Genomic DNA, 17,991 nt, shown 5'->3' on the forward strand with positions numbered 1-17,991 from the left:
AAGCGCTCATATACACGCGCATACGCTCACCCCTATGAAGGCATACACGCACACCCTAACCCTATGAGCACCTCGTCATCGACGGGAACGTCTTCTCCCACTGAATGCGTATCACCAAAAATACTGAAATTAACCCAGAAATAAATGCGAGCACCGGGACTTGAACCCAAATGGGCTGGGAATACCGCAGTCCTTCTAGCCATCCAACCACAGGTTAGTTCGCATATCGCTTCTTTCTTCGATAGGAAAAAAAGAACGATACGTCCGGCCGCACGTATATACCCGCTTCTTTTTTTGCATCGCACGTACGTTTTGTTTTGATACCAACTTGTCACACCCACGATGCGGCTATATCTTCCACGTCTCGGAGCACGACTTAGAGGCATAACCGCATAGTAGGCATGTCGCAAGAGGGGTAATCTTTACACATCACATGTACTGAATAAGAAAGGGATAAAGAGTTGGCTTACAATCGCCACTTCACACAGTACATAAATACAGCATTACATCATCCAGAATACAACCAAGGTCTGACTACGGAACCAAAATAAAGAAAGACAACCCCTAATGCTAGATCCCCGATCGCCCCAACTGGGCTCCACTGCTGACCGAAAGGAAACGAAACAACACAACGAAGACGTTCTTTATCGAGCTCCCACTTTAGCTCGGTTGCGACATCTGCACTGGTATCATCGGCACCTGCAACTATTTGGAAGTATCTGTGAGCCACGAGGACTCAGCAATCTCACACCCGCGAGATCAAGACTATTTTAGCTTATGGGTAGGAAAGGGTAATGATGTGGAGCTGCAGCAAGTACTAAGCATATATGATGGCTAACATACGCAAATAAGAGCGAGAAGAGAAGCAAAGCAAAGGTCGTGAACTAGAAGTGGTCAAGAAGTGATCCTGAAACTACTTACGCACAAACATAACTCCCAAACCGTGTTCACTTCCCGGACTCCGCCGAAAGGAGACCATCACGACTACACACACGGTTGATGCATTTTAGTTAAAGTTAAGTTCAAGTTTTCTACAACCGGATATTAAAAAATTCTCATCTGCCCATAACCGCGGGCACGGCTTTCGAAAGTTCAAAACCCTGCAGGGGTGTCCCAACTTAGCCCATCACAAGCTCTCACAGTCAACGAAGAATATTCCTTCTCCCAGGAAGACCCGATCAGACTCGCAATCCCGGTTACAAGACATTTCGACAATGGTAAAAGAAGACCGGCAAAGCCACCCGAATGTGCCGACAAATCTCGATAGGAGCTGCACATATCTCGTTTTCAGGGCACACCAGATTGTCCAAGATTCCGGTAGGCCAACCCAGAGTTGCCCCTGGTGGTCACCGGCTGCTGACAGGTTGGACCAACACTCAGAGGAGCACTGGCCCAGGGGTTTAAAATAAAGATGACCCTCGGGATCCGAAAACCCAAGGGAAAAAAGGCTAGGTGTGGCAAATGTAAAACCAAGGTTGGGCCTTGCTGGAGGAGTTTTATTCAAAGCGAACTGTCAATGGGGTCCCATTCCCCCAACCGTGTAAGGAACGCAGAATCAAGGAACATAACACTGATATGACGGAAATTAGGGCGGCAAGAGTGAAACAAAACACCAGACATAAGGCCGAGCCTTCCATCCTTTACCAAGTATATAGGTGCATTAATTAAATAAGAGATATTGTGATATCCCAACAATATCCATGTTCCAATATGGAACAAACTCCATCTTCACCTGCAACTATCAACGCTATAAGAGGGGCCGAGCAAAAGCGGTAACATAGCCAAACAACGGTTTGCTCGGAAAGGTGGGTTAGAGGCTTGAGATGGCAATAAGGGAGGCCTGACATATCAAGTGGCAGGTATCGCGGCATAGAAATAGAGCGAACAACTAGCAAGCAAAGATAGAAGTGATTTCGAGGGTATGGTCATCTTGCCTGAGATCCCGCAAGGAAGAAGAACGAGTCCATGAAGAAGACAACCGGACATAGTCGAACGGACCCTCACAAACGCGACGTTATCGGAACTAATCCGAAGGAGCAACACCGGAAAGAAGCAAACAACATAGTAAAACAACCACCACATAATCATGGCATGATGCACAACCAAGTATGATGCATGTCCGGTTTAATGAGGCATGGAATGGCAAGGTGCACAAACAATACTACAAATTAAGTGGAGCTCAATATGCAACGAGTTGCATATTGACGAAACACCACATGGCTTATTTAGTTCTATCCCGTTTATGTACCCAACAAAATTAAATGTCGTTAAACATGGCAAGAGGAGAAGCATAAAGAAATTGTCTATTTAGGCAAGGCTAAATGAGGCCGGAAACATCAAGCAACAATTTCGGTAAAACCTCATGTGCATTAGCAATTTGATGCAAGAACAAATTAAACATTTTAAAAGTTGTTATCATGATGCGGATGACATGTTCAAGTTTATGCAATTTTTATGAAAATGTTGACATGAGCATTAAGAAGCATTTGCCATCGTGGCGGAAACGAAAGGGGTGCCACGGCAACGATAACGAAAATGATGCCAAGGCAACATTCCGGGTTCCGGTAACTCGATTGAGATGTCGGTGCAAAAGAGAGTGTGACGGGAGCGGAATAACTAGGGATGGTGGGGTGATCCCGGTTACCGGGTGTCCCACGTATCAGTAACATGGAAAACAAGGAACGCGCAAAGAACAACTCGGACGCGGTGCAACCACGAACATCTCATACAACACACATGCATACGGTCCACGATGTCGTCTCGGGGTTATACCTTCGAAGCGTGCAATCGGGATGGTTCGGGTTTGGTGCAAGTAGAGGAAGTAGACGTTCTCGGGGCGTTCGTATTGGAGGTAGTCGTTCATGTTCGGGAAGCGGTAGAGGTACAGGTCTTCGACAATGGTCATCGTACACGCTCCGAGGTCGTCGGTAGAGGTTCTCGCAATCTCGGCGACGGTAGTGGTACACGTTTTTGTAGGCGTTCGAGTCATCGGTAGAGGAACTTGATGGACTTGAATTTCTTCGAGGTTGTCATGGTACTTGGGGTCTTCGAACTTGCCGGTCTCGTCCTTGTGACGGTAGTCGAACTTGAAGTTTTTGGTTCATAGGTCTTCGGCGACAGTAGTTGTTCACGGCGCTTGTGACCCGCGGTTTTTCAGCAACGATAGTCGTACACGTCCGTAGATGTTCGGGGTCGTCACTGTTCGTAGTCAATGTAGTTGAACTTGACGGTCGTCGACATCGTGGTACTTGGTATCCTGGCGCCCTCTCGGCCTTGACATAGACGAAACGGAACGCGATGATTGGTACTCGGTGTCCAGCGACAGCAACATAGGAGACTTGGGCGATGCTGGGCATCAAGAAGAGGAGTGTGCTCGCTCGGGCATGGAGCTGGACGCAGTCAACGCGCGGGGTGATTGAGCAGGCAGCAGCGCTGCTCATCATCCTCGGTTGAGGCTGAGGCGTAACGAGGCATGGCGGGCATACTTGGCGCGAGCAAGGAGGACCTCCAGGGACGCGGTCGAGGAGGAGGCCGACGTCACGGAGGAGGGCGGCACAGCAAGGACACCGGTGGCCGGGGACGGGCGCAGCAGTGACGAGGAGGCCGGGGTGCGGAAGACGGTGTGGAGACCAGAAGAGGTCCGAGCGAAGCGGCTCCATGGCGAGGCGACGGCGTAGGAGAAGGTCGGGCAGGGCTCGGCGTGCAGATGCTTGGCGGCGACCCTGGCACCATGGGGATCGGGCTATGAGGTCGAGCGAGGGGACATGGGCTCCTGGCGCTGGCCGCGGAGGCGTTGTGCGGGTGTGTGTGCGCAGCGGCGTAAGGGGAGGTCGAGAAAGAGAGGAGAGAGGAGCCCAACAGCTTAGCAGGCTCCTGGTTTTTTTTCCCTCTCCCCACCTATTTGACATCAAAGCCCCGCCGCCGGCCTCCCTAGGCCCATCTCCCGCAGCCCGCACCGGCTCTAACCCTAGCGATCACTAGGCCCGACCGCCAATTTACCACGCCCGTGCAGTATAATACTCCTATCTATACTAGGCAAATGCATATACGAGGACGAGCTAAACAATTATTTCCGAACAAACATGTATAGTTTCTCCATGTTGAGCATGGAAAGCGACATGATTTAAATCACATGGATCGCCAGCTGCTAGCTCTGTCTTTAGCATCGACGTAGGTAGAAACAGCAACTGATTTCTTTTGGAATCTCATAACGTTTTTGGACGCATCTAGCGGGCGCACGGCCGTCCAGGATGCTTAGCGAGTAGCCCGCCATTTTAAGTATTTTTTGTCTTCTTTTTTAATTAAAATAGTCATCTAGTAGTCCTTTTTTCCTCCTACGTATTAAATGACAGCATATGCATCTTCTCCTGTGCATGTATATGCATGTGCATGTCTTTGTTTGTATTTATTTTATAATTTTAAAATTTTAAAAAGCCATAACTTTTAATCCGTGTGTCGAAATTCACATCCGTTTTCATCGTTGAAGCCCTCGCGGCATGCTCTTCAAAAGTAGATCCCATATGGAGATGTTTCGACGAACTAATCTTCCTGTCAACTAAACATCAATATGTGTAACTAGACTACATGCCGCGCCAACTGAGCATATGTGTATGCCAATAGTTCTTCTACCAACTAAACATCAATGTGTGTGCAACTAGACTACATTGCCGCGCCAACTGAGCATATGTGTGTCAATAATCCTGCCAACTAAACATCAATGTGTGTGCAATTAGACTACATTGCCACGTCAATTGCGCATATGTCTGTGCAACTAGTGTCCTGCCAACTAAACATCAGTATTTGTGCAACTAAACTAAATTACAAGCCAACTGAGCATATGTGTGTGTAACTAGTCCTTCTGCCAACTAAACATCAATGTGTGTGCAAGTAGACTACATTAAAGGCAACTAAACATCAATGTGTGTGCAAGTAGACTGAATTACAAGCCAACTGAGTATATGTGTGTGCAACTAGTCTTCCTGCCAACTAAACATTAATGTGTGTGCAACTAGACTACATTATAAGCCAACTAAACATCAATGTGTGTGCAACTAGACTACATTACAAACCAACTAAGCATCAATATGTGTGCAACTAGACTATATTACAAGCCAACTGAGTATAAAGTAGCTAAATATAAGACACTCCTGATTATATCAAGCTCCGTCAGGTCTGCTGCAGCACTGTCGGACGCGTTGAGGAGGTTGAACTTGAGCGCGGTCAGGCTCTCAGGGAAGAGGAGGGGCCAGAGTCGGAGGATGTCGTCCGAGAGAGGAGTTTGCGGAGGAGGACAACAGCCATGATGCGGAGCTCGGTGATGGACGGGTCGAAGGAGGCCCAAAGTAGGGACAAGGCTTGCAATCCACTACTAGATAGTTGGTCGGGGTAGTAGACTAGTTGCACATCAAGTTGTTATGGTTGATAGGTTGCAACCTCATATGAAGTTAGATCATGTAGCTCCAAAGTTGGTTTAAAAAAGTTGCACCATATAGTACTAAAGTTGCACAATGCAGTATTTTAGTTGCACCATATAGCACTAAAGTTGGGATCAAAAAAATTTCATCGAAACATATCCTTGCGGGATCTAGTTTCGAAGATCTCGCCGCGATGAATCCAACGGTGAAAACGGATCTGAATTCCGACATGTGGTTTAAAAGATATGACTTTTTAAAAATTTAAAACGCTAAAATAAATGTGCATGAATCTGTTTCTCAGACTAGTCTGTACGCATCTAATGCTAACAATAATATCCACTAGCTGACAAAAAAGTCACACATGTGAGCCCGGCCGCCCGTTTCTGTTAGTTGGTGGCCGGCCGCTTTTTAGATTTTAGGAACGTTTTTTATGGCAGTTTTAGTCTCCACTGAATGGCCAACCGCGAGTGGCCGAAATATCCTGGTGGATGTTGCGTGGACATGCTTAACTAGGAACCTTAATTAGGCTGGACTAGTGCTAGTAGTTCGTCTTAGTCGATCGATGACTTGATTAATCTGAACATTTGGTGCATGCATAGTGGTTGGCCAAAACCTAAGACTCTTAACGTCAGATGACACTCCACTCGACAAGGACATGTTGTTTACTTAGCGGATCACATAAATACTGCATCCATCATTATCTCTTCGCTGTTTAGTAAGGCAGAGATCTTAGAAGCTTATTTCAACGGCGCATGCAGAAATATCTCCGGAGATGAGCTATGGGGATCACTCACCAACCTCTCGGTTTGTCTTTTGCCCAAAGTAGCATTACCACCAGTACTTAAATCAGGTATCGCCATGCAAAGACTAGAATGTTCTGGCACTAATATATACAATCGCTGAATGCAACAGGCACACGCCTACATTTCCCACAGCAATCAATCAGTTTTCCTTCAGATTAATCAATGGCTTGCTCGACTTGACCGAGGCCATCGGATCATCATCGCGATCCAGTGACTAAACTATACCGATGGCTTAATCAACTGTAACTTTTAAGTTTTTAACAGCGATTAACTCAATGTGCCTTAGTACGTGCCATGGGTTAGGTTAGAGTAGGTAGCTTTCCACCTCTGGCCGACCAACAGCTTAGTTGCAGATTGCCATCAATCACGTCCCTTGGAAAAGGCCTATCCAGAGCAAAAGCGTTTTCATGAAAAATTCAACCAAAACAGAAATGTTTAAGTGGCGGTTACGTGGGCTATCCGCTGTAGTATGTCGACATTGCTTCTTGCAGCTTGGGCCAGGGGCATGGCCGGCCAGGCCGCGCTGACATGTAATGCCAAACATATGGCATCCTGGCCTGCAGGAGGCAGGCAGACAGACATCTTTGGACAAGGACGCCAACATCTTACCCACCAAAAACTTTGAGGATGTTGCTAGATGAGAAAAATTCGAGGCAGGAGGCAAATGCATGTACAAGGATGAGCTAAACAATTGTTTTCGAACAATATGTATAGTTTCTCGATGTGGAGCAACGAAAGCGACGGGATTAAAATCAGATGGTTCGCCAGCTAGCTCTGTCTTTTGCGTCGACGTAGGTTGGGACAACAACTGATTTATTTTTTCTTAAGCAAAAGTTACTGGATTTTTATTTTTCAATCGGATCTACGGTGTAAAAGCGACATGGCGAGGCGCTGGTCGACCGGTAGGTAAATTGATATCAAATTTACAAATGATCATTAGCTAGGGAGGTCCGCCTCCGCGGGTATCGGATTTTATTTTTACATTTTGTTTCTGTAAATTCTTCTAGAAAGTTCTAGTATCTCTTTAACTTACATGGCCTCGTGGGGATCAACACAAGTGTGTTGTATACTCGCACTTCGAACTAACTAGATAGCTTAGCATGTATGCATGTGTGACGTGTAATGTTGGCATGTGAAATGCAAATTAATTCAACTGTTTTGTTCCGCTGAAGAATCGAGCAAGAAACTGACAGATTGTGGACCTCTATGTGGTTGATTAAGAGACAGTCCTCCAAAAAAGAAAACATGTTTAACTAGGAGACAGTGAAATACAGTGCTTTGGCACTCTCTCTGCTCACAATGCTCAGAGGATCGGACCTCAACCGCCTGAACGGGCTCATAAACATACAATTTATCTCCACTGAATGGCCAACCGGAAATATCCTGGTAATATCCTGGTACATGTTGCGTCGACAAGCAATAAAAAGAGAAATAAAGATGCAAAGTAAAATAAACAGCAATAAAAAAAGCTAAGTGTTGGAAGATTAATATGATGGAAGATAGACCTCGGGACCATAGGTTTCACTAGTGTCTTCTCTCGAGAGCATAAGTATTACGGCGGGTAAATGAATTATTGTCGAGCAATTGATAGAATTGAGCATAGTTATGAGAATATCTAGATATGATCATGTATATAGGCATCACGTCCGAGACAAGTAGACCGAAATGATTCTGCATCTACTATTATTACTCTACACATCGACCGCTATCCAGCATGCATTTAGAGTATTAAGTTCATAAGAACAGGGTAATGCTTTAACTAAGATGACATGATGTAGAGGGATAAACTCATGCAATATGATATAAACCCCATCTTTTTATCCTCGATGGCAACAATGCAATACGTGTCGTTTCCCTCACTATCACTGGGATCGAGCACCGCAAGATTGAACCCAAAGCTAAGCACTTCTCCCATTGCAAGAAAGATCAATCTAGTAGGCCAAACCAAACTGATAATTCGAAGAGACTTGCAAAGATAACCAATCATACATAAAAGAATTCAGAGGAGATTCAAATATTGTTCATAGATAAACTTGATCATAAACCCACAATTCATCGGATCTCGACAAACACACCGCAAAAGATGATTACATCGAATAGATCTTAAAGAAAATCGAGGAGAACTTTGTATTGAGATCCAAAGAGAGAGAAGAAGCCATCTAGCTAATAACTATGGACCCGAAGGTCTGAAATAAACTACTCACACATCATCGGAGAGGCTATGGTGTTGATGTAGAAGCCCTCCGTGATCAATGCCCCCTCCGGTGGAGCGCCGGAAAAGGCCCCAAGATGGGATTTCACGGGTACAGAAGGTTCTGGCGGTGAAAATAGGGTTTTTGGCTCCGTATCTGGTGTTTCCAGTGTATATGGGTATATATAGGAGGAAGAAGTACGTCGGTGGAGCAACGAGGGGCCCACGAGGGTGGAGGGCGCGCTTGGGGGTAGGTGCGCCCCCCTACCTCGTGCCTTCCTCGTTGATTGCTTTACGTGGACTCCAAGTCCTCTGGATCATGTTTGTTTCAAAAATAACGTTCCCGAAGGTTTCATTCCGTTTCGACTTCGTTTGATATCATTTTTCTTCGAAACACTGAAATAGGCAAAAATACAGCAATTTGGGCTGGGCCTCCGGTTAATAGGTTAATCCCAAAAATAATATAAAAGTGTATAATAAAGCCCATTAAACATCCAAAACAGTATATAATATAGCATGGAGCAACCAAAAATTACAGATACGTTGGAGACGTATCACCATCGTATGAATCTATATTCACGGGTTTGAACCCTTCTGGGAATTCATGATCCATGACTTCATCGGTGAAGCGATGAGGGTGTGCGGCGCCTCTATATCAGGTCGTATCACGATGTAACTCTGATGGAGTCCATCTACGGCTTTCAGCCCGCGCATGACTAGGTTTGTCACGTCCGAAGAGCTGGCCGTTGTCGCGTGTCGAAGCACGTCCGCGCGATCCGTAGATCGATCTGGTATTTCCCGCTTTATCATTTAGGTCCTGCCGGAGGTCATATGTATGGCCATGGGCTAATTTACCTCTGCCTTTGCGATGAGGCGGGGCGGCCTGGTGTTCGGCTTGAGTTGCCGTTTTGTCCCGACCACGTGGTGGTCGATCAACCGCATTGTACGATGGTGGTATGTATTCCGGTGCCTCCTCGTCGAACTGAGATAGTAATTTGCGCTTTGGGTAGCTTTTGGTTGGGCACTTGAGGCTGTATTCTTCGGCCGCTAGGACATCGGTTCATTTATCATTGGGCAGATCTTGGTCAGTTTGAAGCTGCTATTGCTTCTTTTTCAGGCTCCCTGCAATGGCTATTAGCTGGCGCTTGAAGCGCTCCTGCTCGAGAGGTTCCTCAGGCACGATGAAATCATCGGTGCCAAGGCTCACCTCCTCCTCAAAGAGCGGAAGATAATTACCGTCCTCCGAATCTTCGTGCGTGGCCTGTTTACCAGGGCTAACCTGCCCATCTTCTCGTTCATCCTGCTCCGTAGGTGCATCAACGGGATCTTCGTTGTCTTCGGCACCTTCCGGAGTGTTATCTTCTCCTGTGCCGGTGTTGCTGTCTTTACTGTGGCGTGACTTAGAGCGAAGCCGCTGACGCCGACGCTTTGATTGTATTTCGGAAGGTTTATCCTCTGCTGGATCTTCCTTGTCATCGCCGCTATTCTCCTTTGATGCATCCACCATGTATACATCATATGAGGAAGTGGACATCCAACGTCCGGTGAACTGCGGGTTCTGAGCCTCTTCTTCTCCGGCATCGTCGTCCATACCGTAGATGTCTTCGGAGTCGTAATCAAGCGTGTCAGTTTAATCCTCGACCGTGGCTATGAAGTGAGTGGCGGGTGGGAAGCAAAATTCCCCATCGTCAGCCCCTAGTTTGAATCGGATATAGTTCGGATGTGAGTCCCCTGCCAAGGACTGGTTTTTTTAATGAGTTTAGCATGTCGCCCAAAGGCGAGTACTGGAAGATGTCTACAACGCTGAATTCGAGGATCGATAAACGATCAGGCTCGGCATCCGCGGGCTCACATGGTTCGGAACTTATGACCGGAGACGAGTCCGGAGTTCCGATGGCACAGGTATCCTGTGAGGTCAAGTCTATGTGTGGCTCCAACGTCAGGGAATATGTGGCCTCCGTGGCGGGATTGAGCTTCCCGTCCTTGGATGTGGCAGTCTGCTCTAGATCTACGGCCAGAGCGGTTACAGGAGTTGTCTCCTGGGTGCAGTCCGATGACAGATTTAGGTCATGTCCCTCGGGGTGACCAGGAGCGGTAGCCACGGTCTCGAATCCGGCGAAGATCAAGTATTCACGGATGTTTGCAACGTAGTTCAAGATCCCAAATCTTACCTGATGTCCAGGGGCGTAGCTTTCGATCTGCTCCAGATGGCCAAGCAAGTTGGCCCGCAGAGCGAAGCCGCCGAACACGAAGATCTGTCCGGGGAGGAAGACTCCTCCTTGGACAACATCGTTGTAGATGATTGAAGGGGCCATCGAACTTCTTAGCGATGACACAGTGAAACTCTCAATGAAAGCACCAATGTCGGGGTCAAAACCGGGGGATATCGGGTAGGGGGTCCCGAACTGTGCGTCTAAGGTCGATGGTAACAGGAGACAGGGGACACAATGTTTTACCCAGGTTCTGGCCCTCTCTATGGAGGTAATACCCTACGTCCTGCTTGATTGATCTTGATGAATATGAATATTACAAGAGTTGATCTACCACGACATCGTAATGGCTAAACCCTAAAGGCCTAGCTCGTATGGTTATGATAATGAGTCTGTCCCTCCGGACTAAGACCTCTGGTTTAGGATCTAGGGTTATACAAGGTTGGTTACAAAGAAAGGAATCCACATATTTGGTCGCCAAGTTTGCCTTCCACGCCAAGGAGAGTCCCATCCGGACACGGGTGCAGTCTTCGGTCTTCGTGTTCTTCACAGCCCATCAGTCCAGCCCATGACTAACAGGCCGGACGCGCGAGGACACCTTAGTCCAGGACTCCCTCAAAGGGAAAAGAGAAGAGAAGGAAGGAGGGGGCGCCGCCCCTCCTCTAGTCCAATTCGTACTAGGCCTTGGGCGGCGCGCAGCCTCCCCTCTCTCTTTCCCCTAAAGCCCAATAAGGCCCATGTACTCCCCGGCGAATTCTCGTAACTCTTCTGTACTCCGAAAAATGCCCGAATCACTCGGAACCTTTCCGATGTCTGAATATAGTCGTCCAATATATCGACCTTTACGTCTCGATCATTTCGAGACTCCTCGTCATGTCCCCGATCTCATCCGGGACTCTGAACTACCTTCGGTACATCAAAACACATAAACCCATAATATCGATCGTCACCGAACGTTAAGCGTGCGGACCCTACGGATTCGAGAACTATGTAGACATAACCGAGACTCATCTCCGGTCAATAACCAATTGCGGAACCTAGATGATCATATTGGTTCCTACATATTCTACGAAGATCTTTATCGGTCAAACCGCATAACAACATATGTTGTTCCCTTTGTCATCGGTATGTTACTTGCCCGAGATTCGATCGTCGGTATCTCAATACCTAGTTCAATCTCGTTACCGGCAAGTCTCTTTACTCGTTCCGTAATACATAATCCCGCAACAAACTCATTAGTTGAATTGCTTGCAAGGCTTGTAGTGATGTGTATTACCGAGAGGGCCCAGAGATACCTCTCCGACAATCGGAGTGACAAATCCTAATCTCGATCTATGCCAACTCAACAATTACCATCGGAGACACCTGTAGAGCATCTTTATAATCACCCAGTTACGTTGTGACGTTTGGTAGCACACAAAGTGTTCCTCCGGTATTTGGGAGTGGCATAATCTCATAGTCATAAGTACATGTATAAGTCATGAAGAAAGCAATAGCAATATACTAAACGATTGTATGCTAAGCTAACAGAATGGGTCAAGTCAATCACATCATTCTCTAATGATGTGAACCCGTTAATCAAATGACAACTCATGTCTATGGCTAGGAAACTTAACCATCTTTGATTCAACGAGCTAGTCAAGTAGAGGCATACTAGTGACACTATGTTTGTCTATGTATTCACACATGTACTAAGTTTCCGGTTAATACAATTCTAGCATGAATAATAAACATTTATCATGATATAAGGAAATATAAATAACAACTTTATTATTGCCTCTAGGGCATATTTCCTTCAGAAGCTTCTAGTGCCTCTTTTATTCCAAAAAATCGTCAAAAAGTTTCGCTGCATTTGGAGAATTTTTATTTCTGCATAAAAAACAACACCATGGTAGTTCTGCTGAAAATAGCGCCAACCGAGGTTAGTTCCATTTAAATCATATAAAACTGCATCTAAACCATATAAGATTGTTGTAAACATGGCATGAATTCTTCATAAATTATAAGCTTACTCATCTGTTGGAAACGTATCATTGTCCCATGGTGCTTCATTGGTAGGGAGTGAGAAATCCGTTGATCCTATGTGCTTGGAGGCTACATTCTGGTCGGCCCACGTGGTCCACCCTGGCGACTGCTCCTGATCTTCCGTTATGCGGTCCCTTGCACGTCTGATGCTTATTCTAGAAGAGCCACTTAGTTTAAACGTGTCTAACGTTCTAGTTGATCCTCTGGTTGTAGAATGTTGTTGCGAAGGTGGCGCATGCTAAAGCAACACTATTATCTCTGGAGGGTTTTCCTAGCAAGGTTACTTGTCCGCTTCCGCAAGCTCTGCTTGGGACCCGGCACCTTCGCACCGAGAGAAGGATGATGGGCGACGGAGCGGGCGTCTAGAAAAGAAGAAGAATGCGTGCAACATCCCGACGTTCAAGCGCACGGAACATAGGTTGTTAGAGGCTTTTGATGCGCTACATTATGTCAGCAAAGCGGAGGGCCCTAAATAAAAGATGCAACCATACCCAGACATGTATAGCCATTCTCACCGCAAGTGATTGAGGTGTTGAGTAGTTTGGCGGGCATCACGAGGAAGTTGAAGTTGGCTTTCCAGGATGTTTTCCATATGATAATATTAGTACATAATGCTTTGAGGCTAACATGGAAGAGTTATTCGATGTAGATGAATTTTCTTCAGTGAGTGGTGATCAGTTTAGTTGCACTTAAACCATGCGTAAGTGCTTTTTGGGCCTAGGTGCTCCTGTTCTCACGATGCCCCTTCATGCTGCATTTGTCCATTCCCTACCCCAAGCTCTAGTGTCTTTTTTCATGTTTACTTTTTTTTTGGATTTTCATTCGTTTTCTCTAATTAATCGAGAATATTAGGCTTTAGGGTCTTTTTTATATAAACTGGACCAACTCTTCTCTTTTTAATGTAATATAATGAAAGGAAAGAACCACCTGCCCACGAGGTTTCTAAAAAGAAGTACCGCCGATTTTCCAACACCATCTTCTTGTGCAATTTAAGACTTGGAAGTGGGAATCCCAACCGCTACGCGGTCCCTCAAGCCAATAGTGAAATAGTACCACTGCCATGAAAGAACAGTAAAATCTCTACTCCTAATGTTTTAGTTGGTAGTCCGCGTTTCGGGTTTTATTTTCGTCCCACCTCACCCGGCCTTTTTTGGTACTTCCTCCCACCTCCCCCTTAGCCGCGAAAAATCAAGGAAAACATGTCTCAGTTGGTAGTCTCCGTTCCGGGTTTATTTTCGTCCCACCATTTTCGTCGGTTTTATTTAGCTGGTTTTTTTCCGTCTTCCCTTCTACCCACGCGCTAAAAAAATCCATGTAGGCTCCTCTCGATCCCGATTCCCCTCGACATACGATCGCTGCAGAAGCACGAGATAGGGGAGGTGCGATCTCGCCGCCGCAGATCTTACAGCAGGGCGCACGAGAACTTCGCCGCCGACCTCACAGGGCGCACGAGATCGCCACCGACGACCTCACAGGGGAGGGGCGATCTAGCCGCCGCTGACCTCACGGGGGAGGGGCGATCTCACCGCCGCCGACCTCACAGGGAAGACGCGATCTCGTCGCCGCGGACCTGACAGGGGAGGGGCGATCTCGCCTCCGCGGACCTCACAGGGAAGACGCCGCCGCCAATCCAACTGCTCTCTCGATCCAATCCCTCCTCAATCCTTTTCCTAGGTCATGATTGTGGGATGACGCCGCCGCCGCCATCGCTCCAGCATCCGCCGTCCTACATCTTGCCCCTCTCCAACCTCAAAGACCTCCGCCACCGCCGCCATCTCGGAACCCCAGTTCAGGGCAGGACTCAGGGAGGGTGTGGTTGTGGACGACGCTGCCGCCGTCGCGGAACCCTAGGGCAGGGCGTGGTCGCGTTGCGGGCAGCACGAGCGGCCGTGCGTCTCCCCCGTCAGGCTGTCCTCAGCAGGAACTCGGGACCTCCTCCTGACAGAGCCAAGGCCCTCGAGGTCCAGGTCGCTGTGCGGCGTGCACCGTGAGCCCTCAACTAGCGCGCGTGTGGCCACTGCATCAGGTAATTAACAACCTCCACCACAACTCCACAAGCCCCATCGCAAGTTTGTTTTTTCGTCATGTGCTCAAGACTGAAAGAATTCTGCTGTATTTAGGGCATGTACGGTTGTGCCAGTAAAGCTATTTGATATATGCCACTATAGAACTACTATCAGCCTTTTCATGTCCCTGCAAAAGGGGTTTGCATTATGTATGTTCTTGTTGTATATCAATGAGAATAGCAAGAACAGCAGAGGAATTGATGACAAAAATAAGGAGCCACATTCTTCTTATTTCAAAGAAAGGCATCAAGTAGATTCATGTGAGTTTTTGGAACTAAAGCAGCATAAAACGTATGATGATCTAATTATATTCACAAGTAATTTCTTTATGAACAGGTAGAATGACTGGGAAGATTATCTTTTGAGGTAGTATGCCAACCTTATTCACGTACTCTTGTGCTAAGAAGTTTGCATTAATGGTATATTTTCCATACAATTTTTAGAGCCGCTCCTCTCCCCTCCCTGGCCGGAGGAATCCCCACATCCCCAAGCTCGACGGGCTTGCCAGACGACTGATTGAGGTCCTCGCCATGGCCACTCACACAGTCGGTGAGTCCCGTAGGCTGCCGACGTCACCAACCGTCGCGCGCCGCCGGTCTGCCTAGCCCACTGTCAGCTGCGGGCGGCCAGCTGGGTCGAACTCCATGCATGTTCCATGCGGGCCAAACGAGACCGCCCTCCACGCCGGGACACTGACATGCCGGCCTGCCCGTCCCTTGCTCCACGTCCCGGCCTGGACGTCCCCTGCTCCGGACGGACGCACCAAACTCCACAACTTTCCGGCAATCCGACCACGGGCAGACACATTTTCTTCAGGTTCGCACAACTTCCCTGTCGTCGATCAATGGACCTGCATTTGAATGAAAACAACTGTATTTAGTTGGCTATTGTACAATATTTGGTTTTGGTCATATTAATGCAGGGGAATTCAGATTACAGTACTGTGTAATCATAGTTGTAGCAGCACAGAGCAGAGCCTCTCCGATCGGTAAGGAAAATTCAGGAAGCACATCACACCATTTCTTACCTAGCCTACTGCATTGTTGTTGCTTCAGCAATCACGCTGGTGCATCGATCCTCCTAGCACATATATAAATTAAATTGTGTATAGATACGAACTGCTTGAGCAATCACGCTGGATTTTCATGACCACCTTCTGCCCTTCTCCAGTAATATTTGTCAGATCCTTGGCGTGATCTATGTACTAGGTATTAGAACTGTAAGTATAACATTGTCTGATGATGTCCTATACATGTGAATTGCAGTTTGTAAACATTCATTTGCCGAAGAAATCATGGGATTTAGTTATATCTATTTTCTCATATTGATTCTTCATGCTATAAATCCATAGAAGAAACAAAGCAGATTGATTAAATACCACTATAAGCAGTTTTTTCCCAAATCCTGTTACAACTAAGTGAGCCTGACATTTTGCAGCAAAGAATAATCAAGAAATTTGCAGCATAATATATCAAAAAGTTTAGAGAGGAGAGAAAAATGGAAAGAACTTTCTCAAAAAAAAAATGTAGGTGAACTCAATAGGAGAAGTTCAATTTCAGCCAGAACATTAATTATATAACCTTTATGCATTCAGGAAAATATGGACGTGAAGAGAACACCTTAAATTAGTTAGGCGATACACGTTTACTCGAGTGCTCTGAAAGCTACACTAACCTGGCAGAATATGACCACAATTCAGGTATTGTGAAAATGTTAAAATAATTGAGTATATCTTTTTCTACACGGATCGGTGGTTCTCACTGGATTTTCTTTCACTTTTATCAGTAGTTTCGTGAGGCCTGTGGTGGCCAAGGTTTGAAGACTGAGTTTTCAAAGCTGAATGTGATGTCCAGTCTACATTTCACGGTGACAACAACGTTCTACTTCTACTGCAGCAGGTTATTTTATTTTTTGTTCATCGTTCGTGCATGTGTTATAAAAGTTACTCCAAACTTGGTTTTGTATCTCTGTAATTTGTATATAAATATTGGCTTTGTTTTTGGAGGACGAGATGACTGCTCCTGCTGGGTATAACACTCTTGGTCGTATTATGGCGCCACTGGCCAGAGAAGCCAAAAGGAGGCACGACTAGCTCCGTCTTCTCGCAGTGACGATGGCCTTCCTCTAAAAAGTTTGATGTCTCAACCGCCACACACGCTGGGGAAAGCAAGTCTGAGCCTGAGAAACCGTATCGCTTGGTACAGGGAATTTGTTGGCTAAACTTTGAGTTGAATACTGCTTGATTGCACACTTGAGTTGTATACTCTCTCTTCACGTCAATGCTCCTGTGCTCCGACCCTCCCTGACCCCTCCCAGCAAGCAGCAGAGTCTCTCGGGTTCGAGCTCCACCGGGCCGCCGCCGGCGGCGTCCATGTTCGTTGGGCGGAGCACAAGCTGTGAAATCCACAAGCTGTGAAATCCACCATGATGCTACTGATGAGGCTCTCCTTCTCCTTTGTCCATCGGTTATCAGACAACCGTGTATGAGGCATCCACCGTCGTACACGCATTTGATCGTGCTGATGCGCCTGGCTGTGGGTTGGCTTCTGTTGGGATGCTCCGAGGTGAGGCCAACTCATGAACTTGCTGAGACGTCTTTACCTTAAATTACAATTTCTTATTATGATCTTGAACGAATACTAAGGCTTGCATCTTTTATAAAGCTTACCAGTTTCTATGTAGTTTCAGTTAACATGAAAGTCACCCGTGGTGAATCTCTTTTCTTGTCCACAGATTTCACGGATCCATTATGATGAAATAGGGTCCCCCCGGGCTTTATTTCACGATTCCATTATCGCCTACAGAACAAGATCCTGGCCCTCCCAGTTTGAGTGATTCTCTTTATTTTTCTATATCTCAACTATTACATGCATCGTTTATATTCGCCGGTCTGCACCCCCTCGTCTCCTCACGTTAATGTGGCTACTGGCAACGGGACTGACGAGGAGGTCGTGGTGGAGGGGTGGTGCTGGCTGTAGCCTAGCAGGATATCATAAGCTCTCCCATGTTCTTTTGTGTATGAATCAGATTTAGTGGTTCTTGATTTTACAGGCATGCATCGATCTTGCTCCTGTTCTGTATGTAGGATACACTTAATGTTTTTTACAGGAAGTTCTGCAGATTTTTAGAACACTGAGGGCATATCTTGGCTTGGAATGCTGTTGGGTCGATGAAGGTCATACAACATGGCAGGTGAGTGCTCCTCTCCCCTTTCCCTCTATGCTAAAAATTAATTCCAATTCCCGTGCAAGTTCGCCAATTTAGATCTAAACATAAAGGTTT

At 46.6% G+C, this 17,991-nt stretch overlaps 1 long non-coding RNA gene across 1 annotated transcript; it reads left to right on the forward strand.

Moving 5' to 3' along the window:
* Positions 1–14,610: 14,610 nt before the first annotated feature.
* On the forward strand, positions 14,611–17,107 carry LOC125512861. Its single transcript, XR_007285574.1, has 3 exons — positions 14,611–15,075; positions 15,153–16,408; positions 16,495–17,107. It is a non-coding gene; the product is annotated as an uncharacterized LOC125512861 (long non-coding RNA).
* Positions 17,108–17,991: the final 884 nt, after the last annotated feature.

This window comes from Triticum urartu, chromosome 6 (genome assembly GCF_003073215.2).
Source record: "Triticum urartu cultivar G1812 chromosome 6, Tu2.1, whole genome shotgun sequence".
NCBI classification, from domain to species: Eukaryota; Viridiplantae; Streptophyta; class Magnoliopsida; order Poales; family Poaceae; genus Triticum; species Triticum urartu.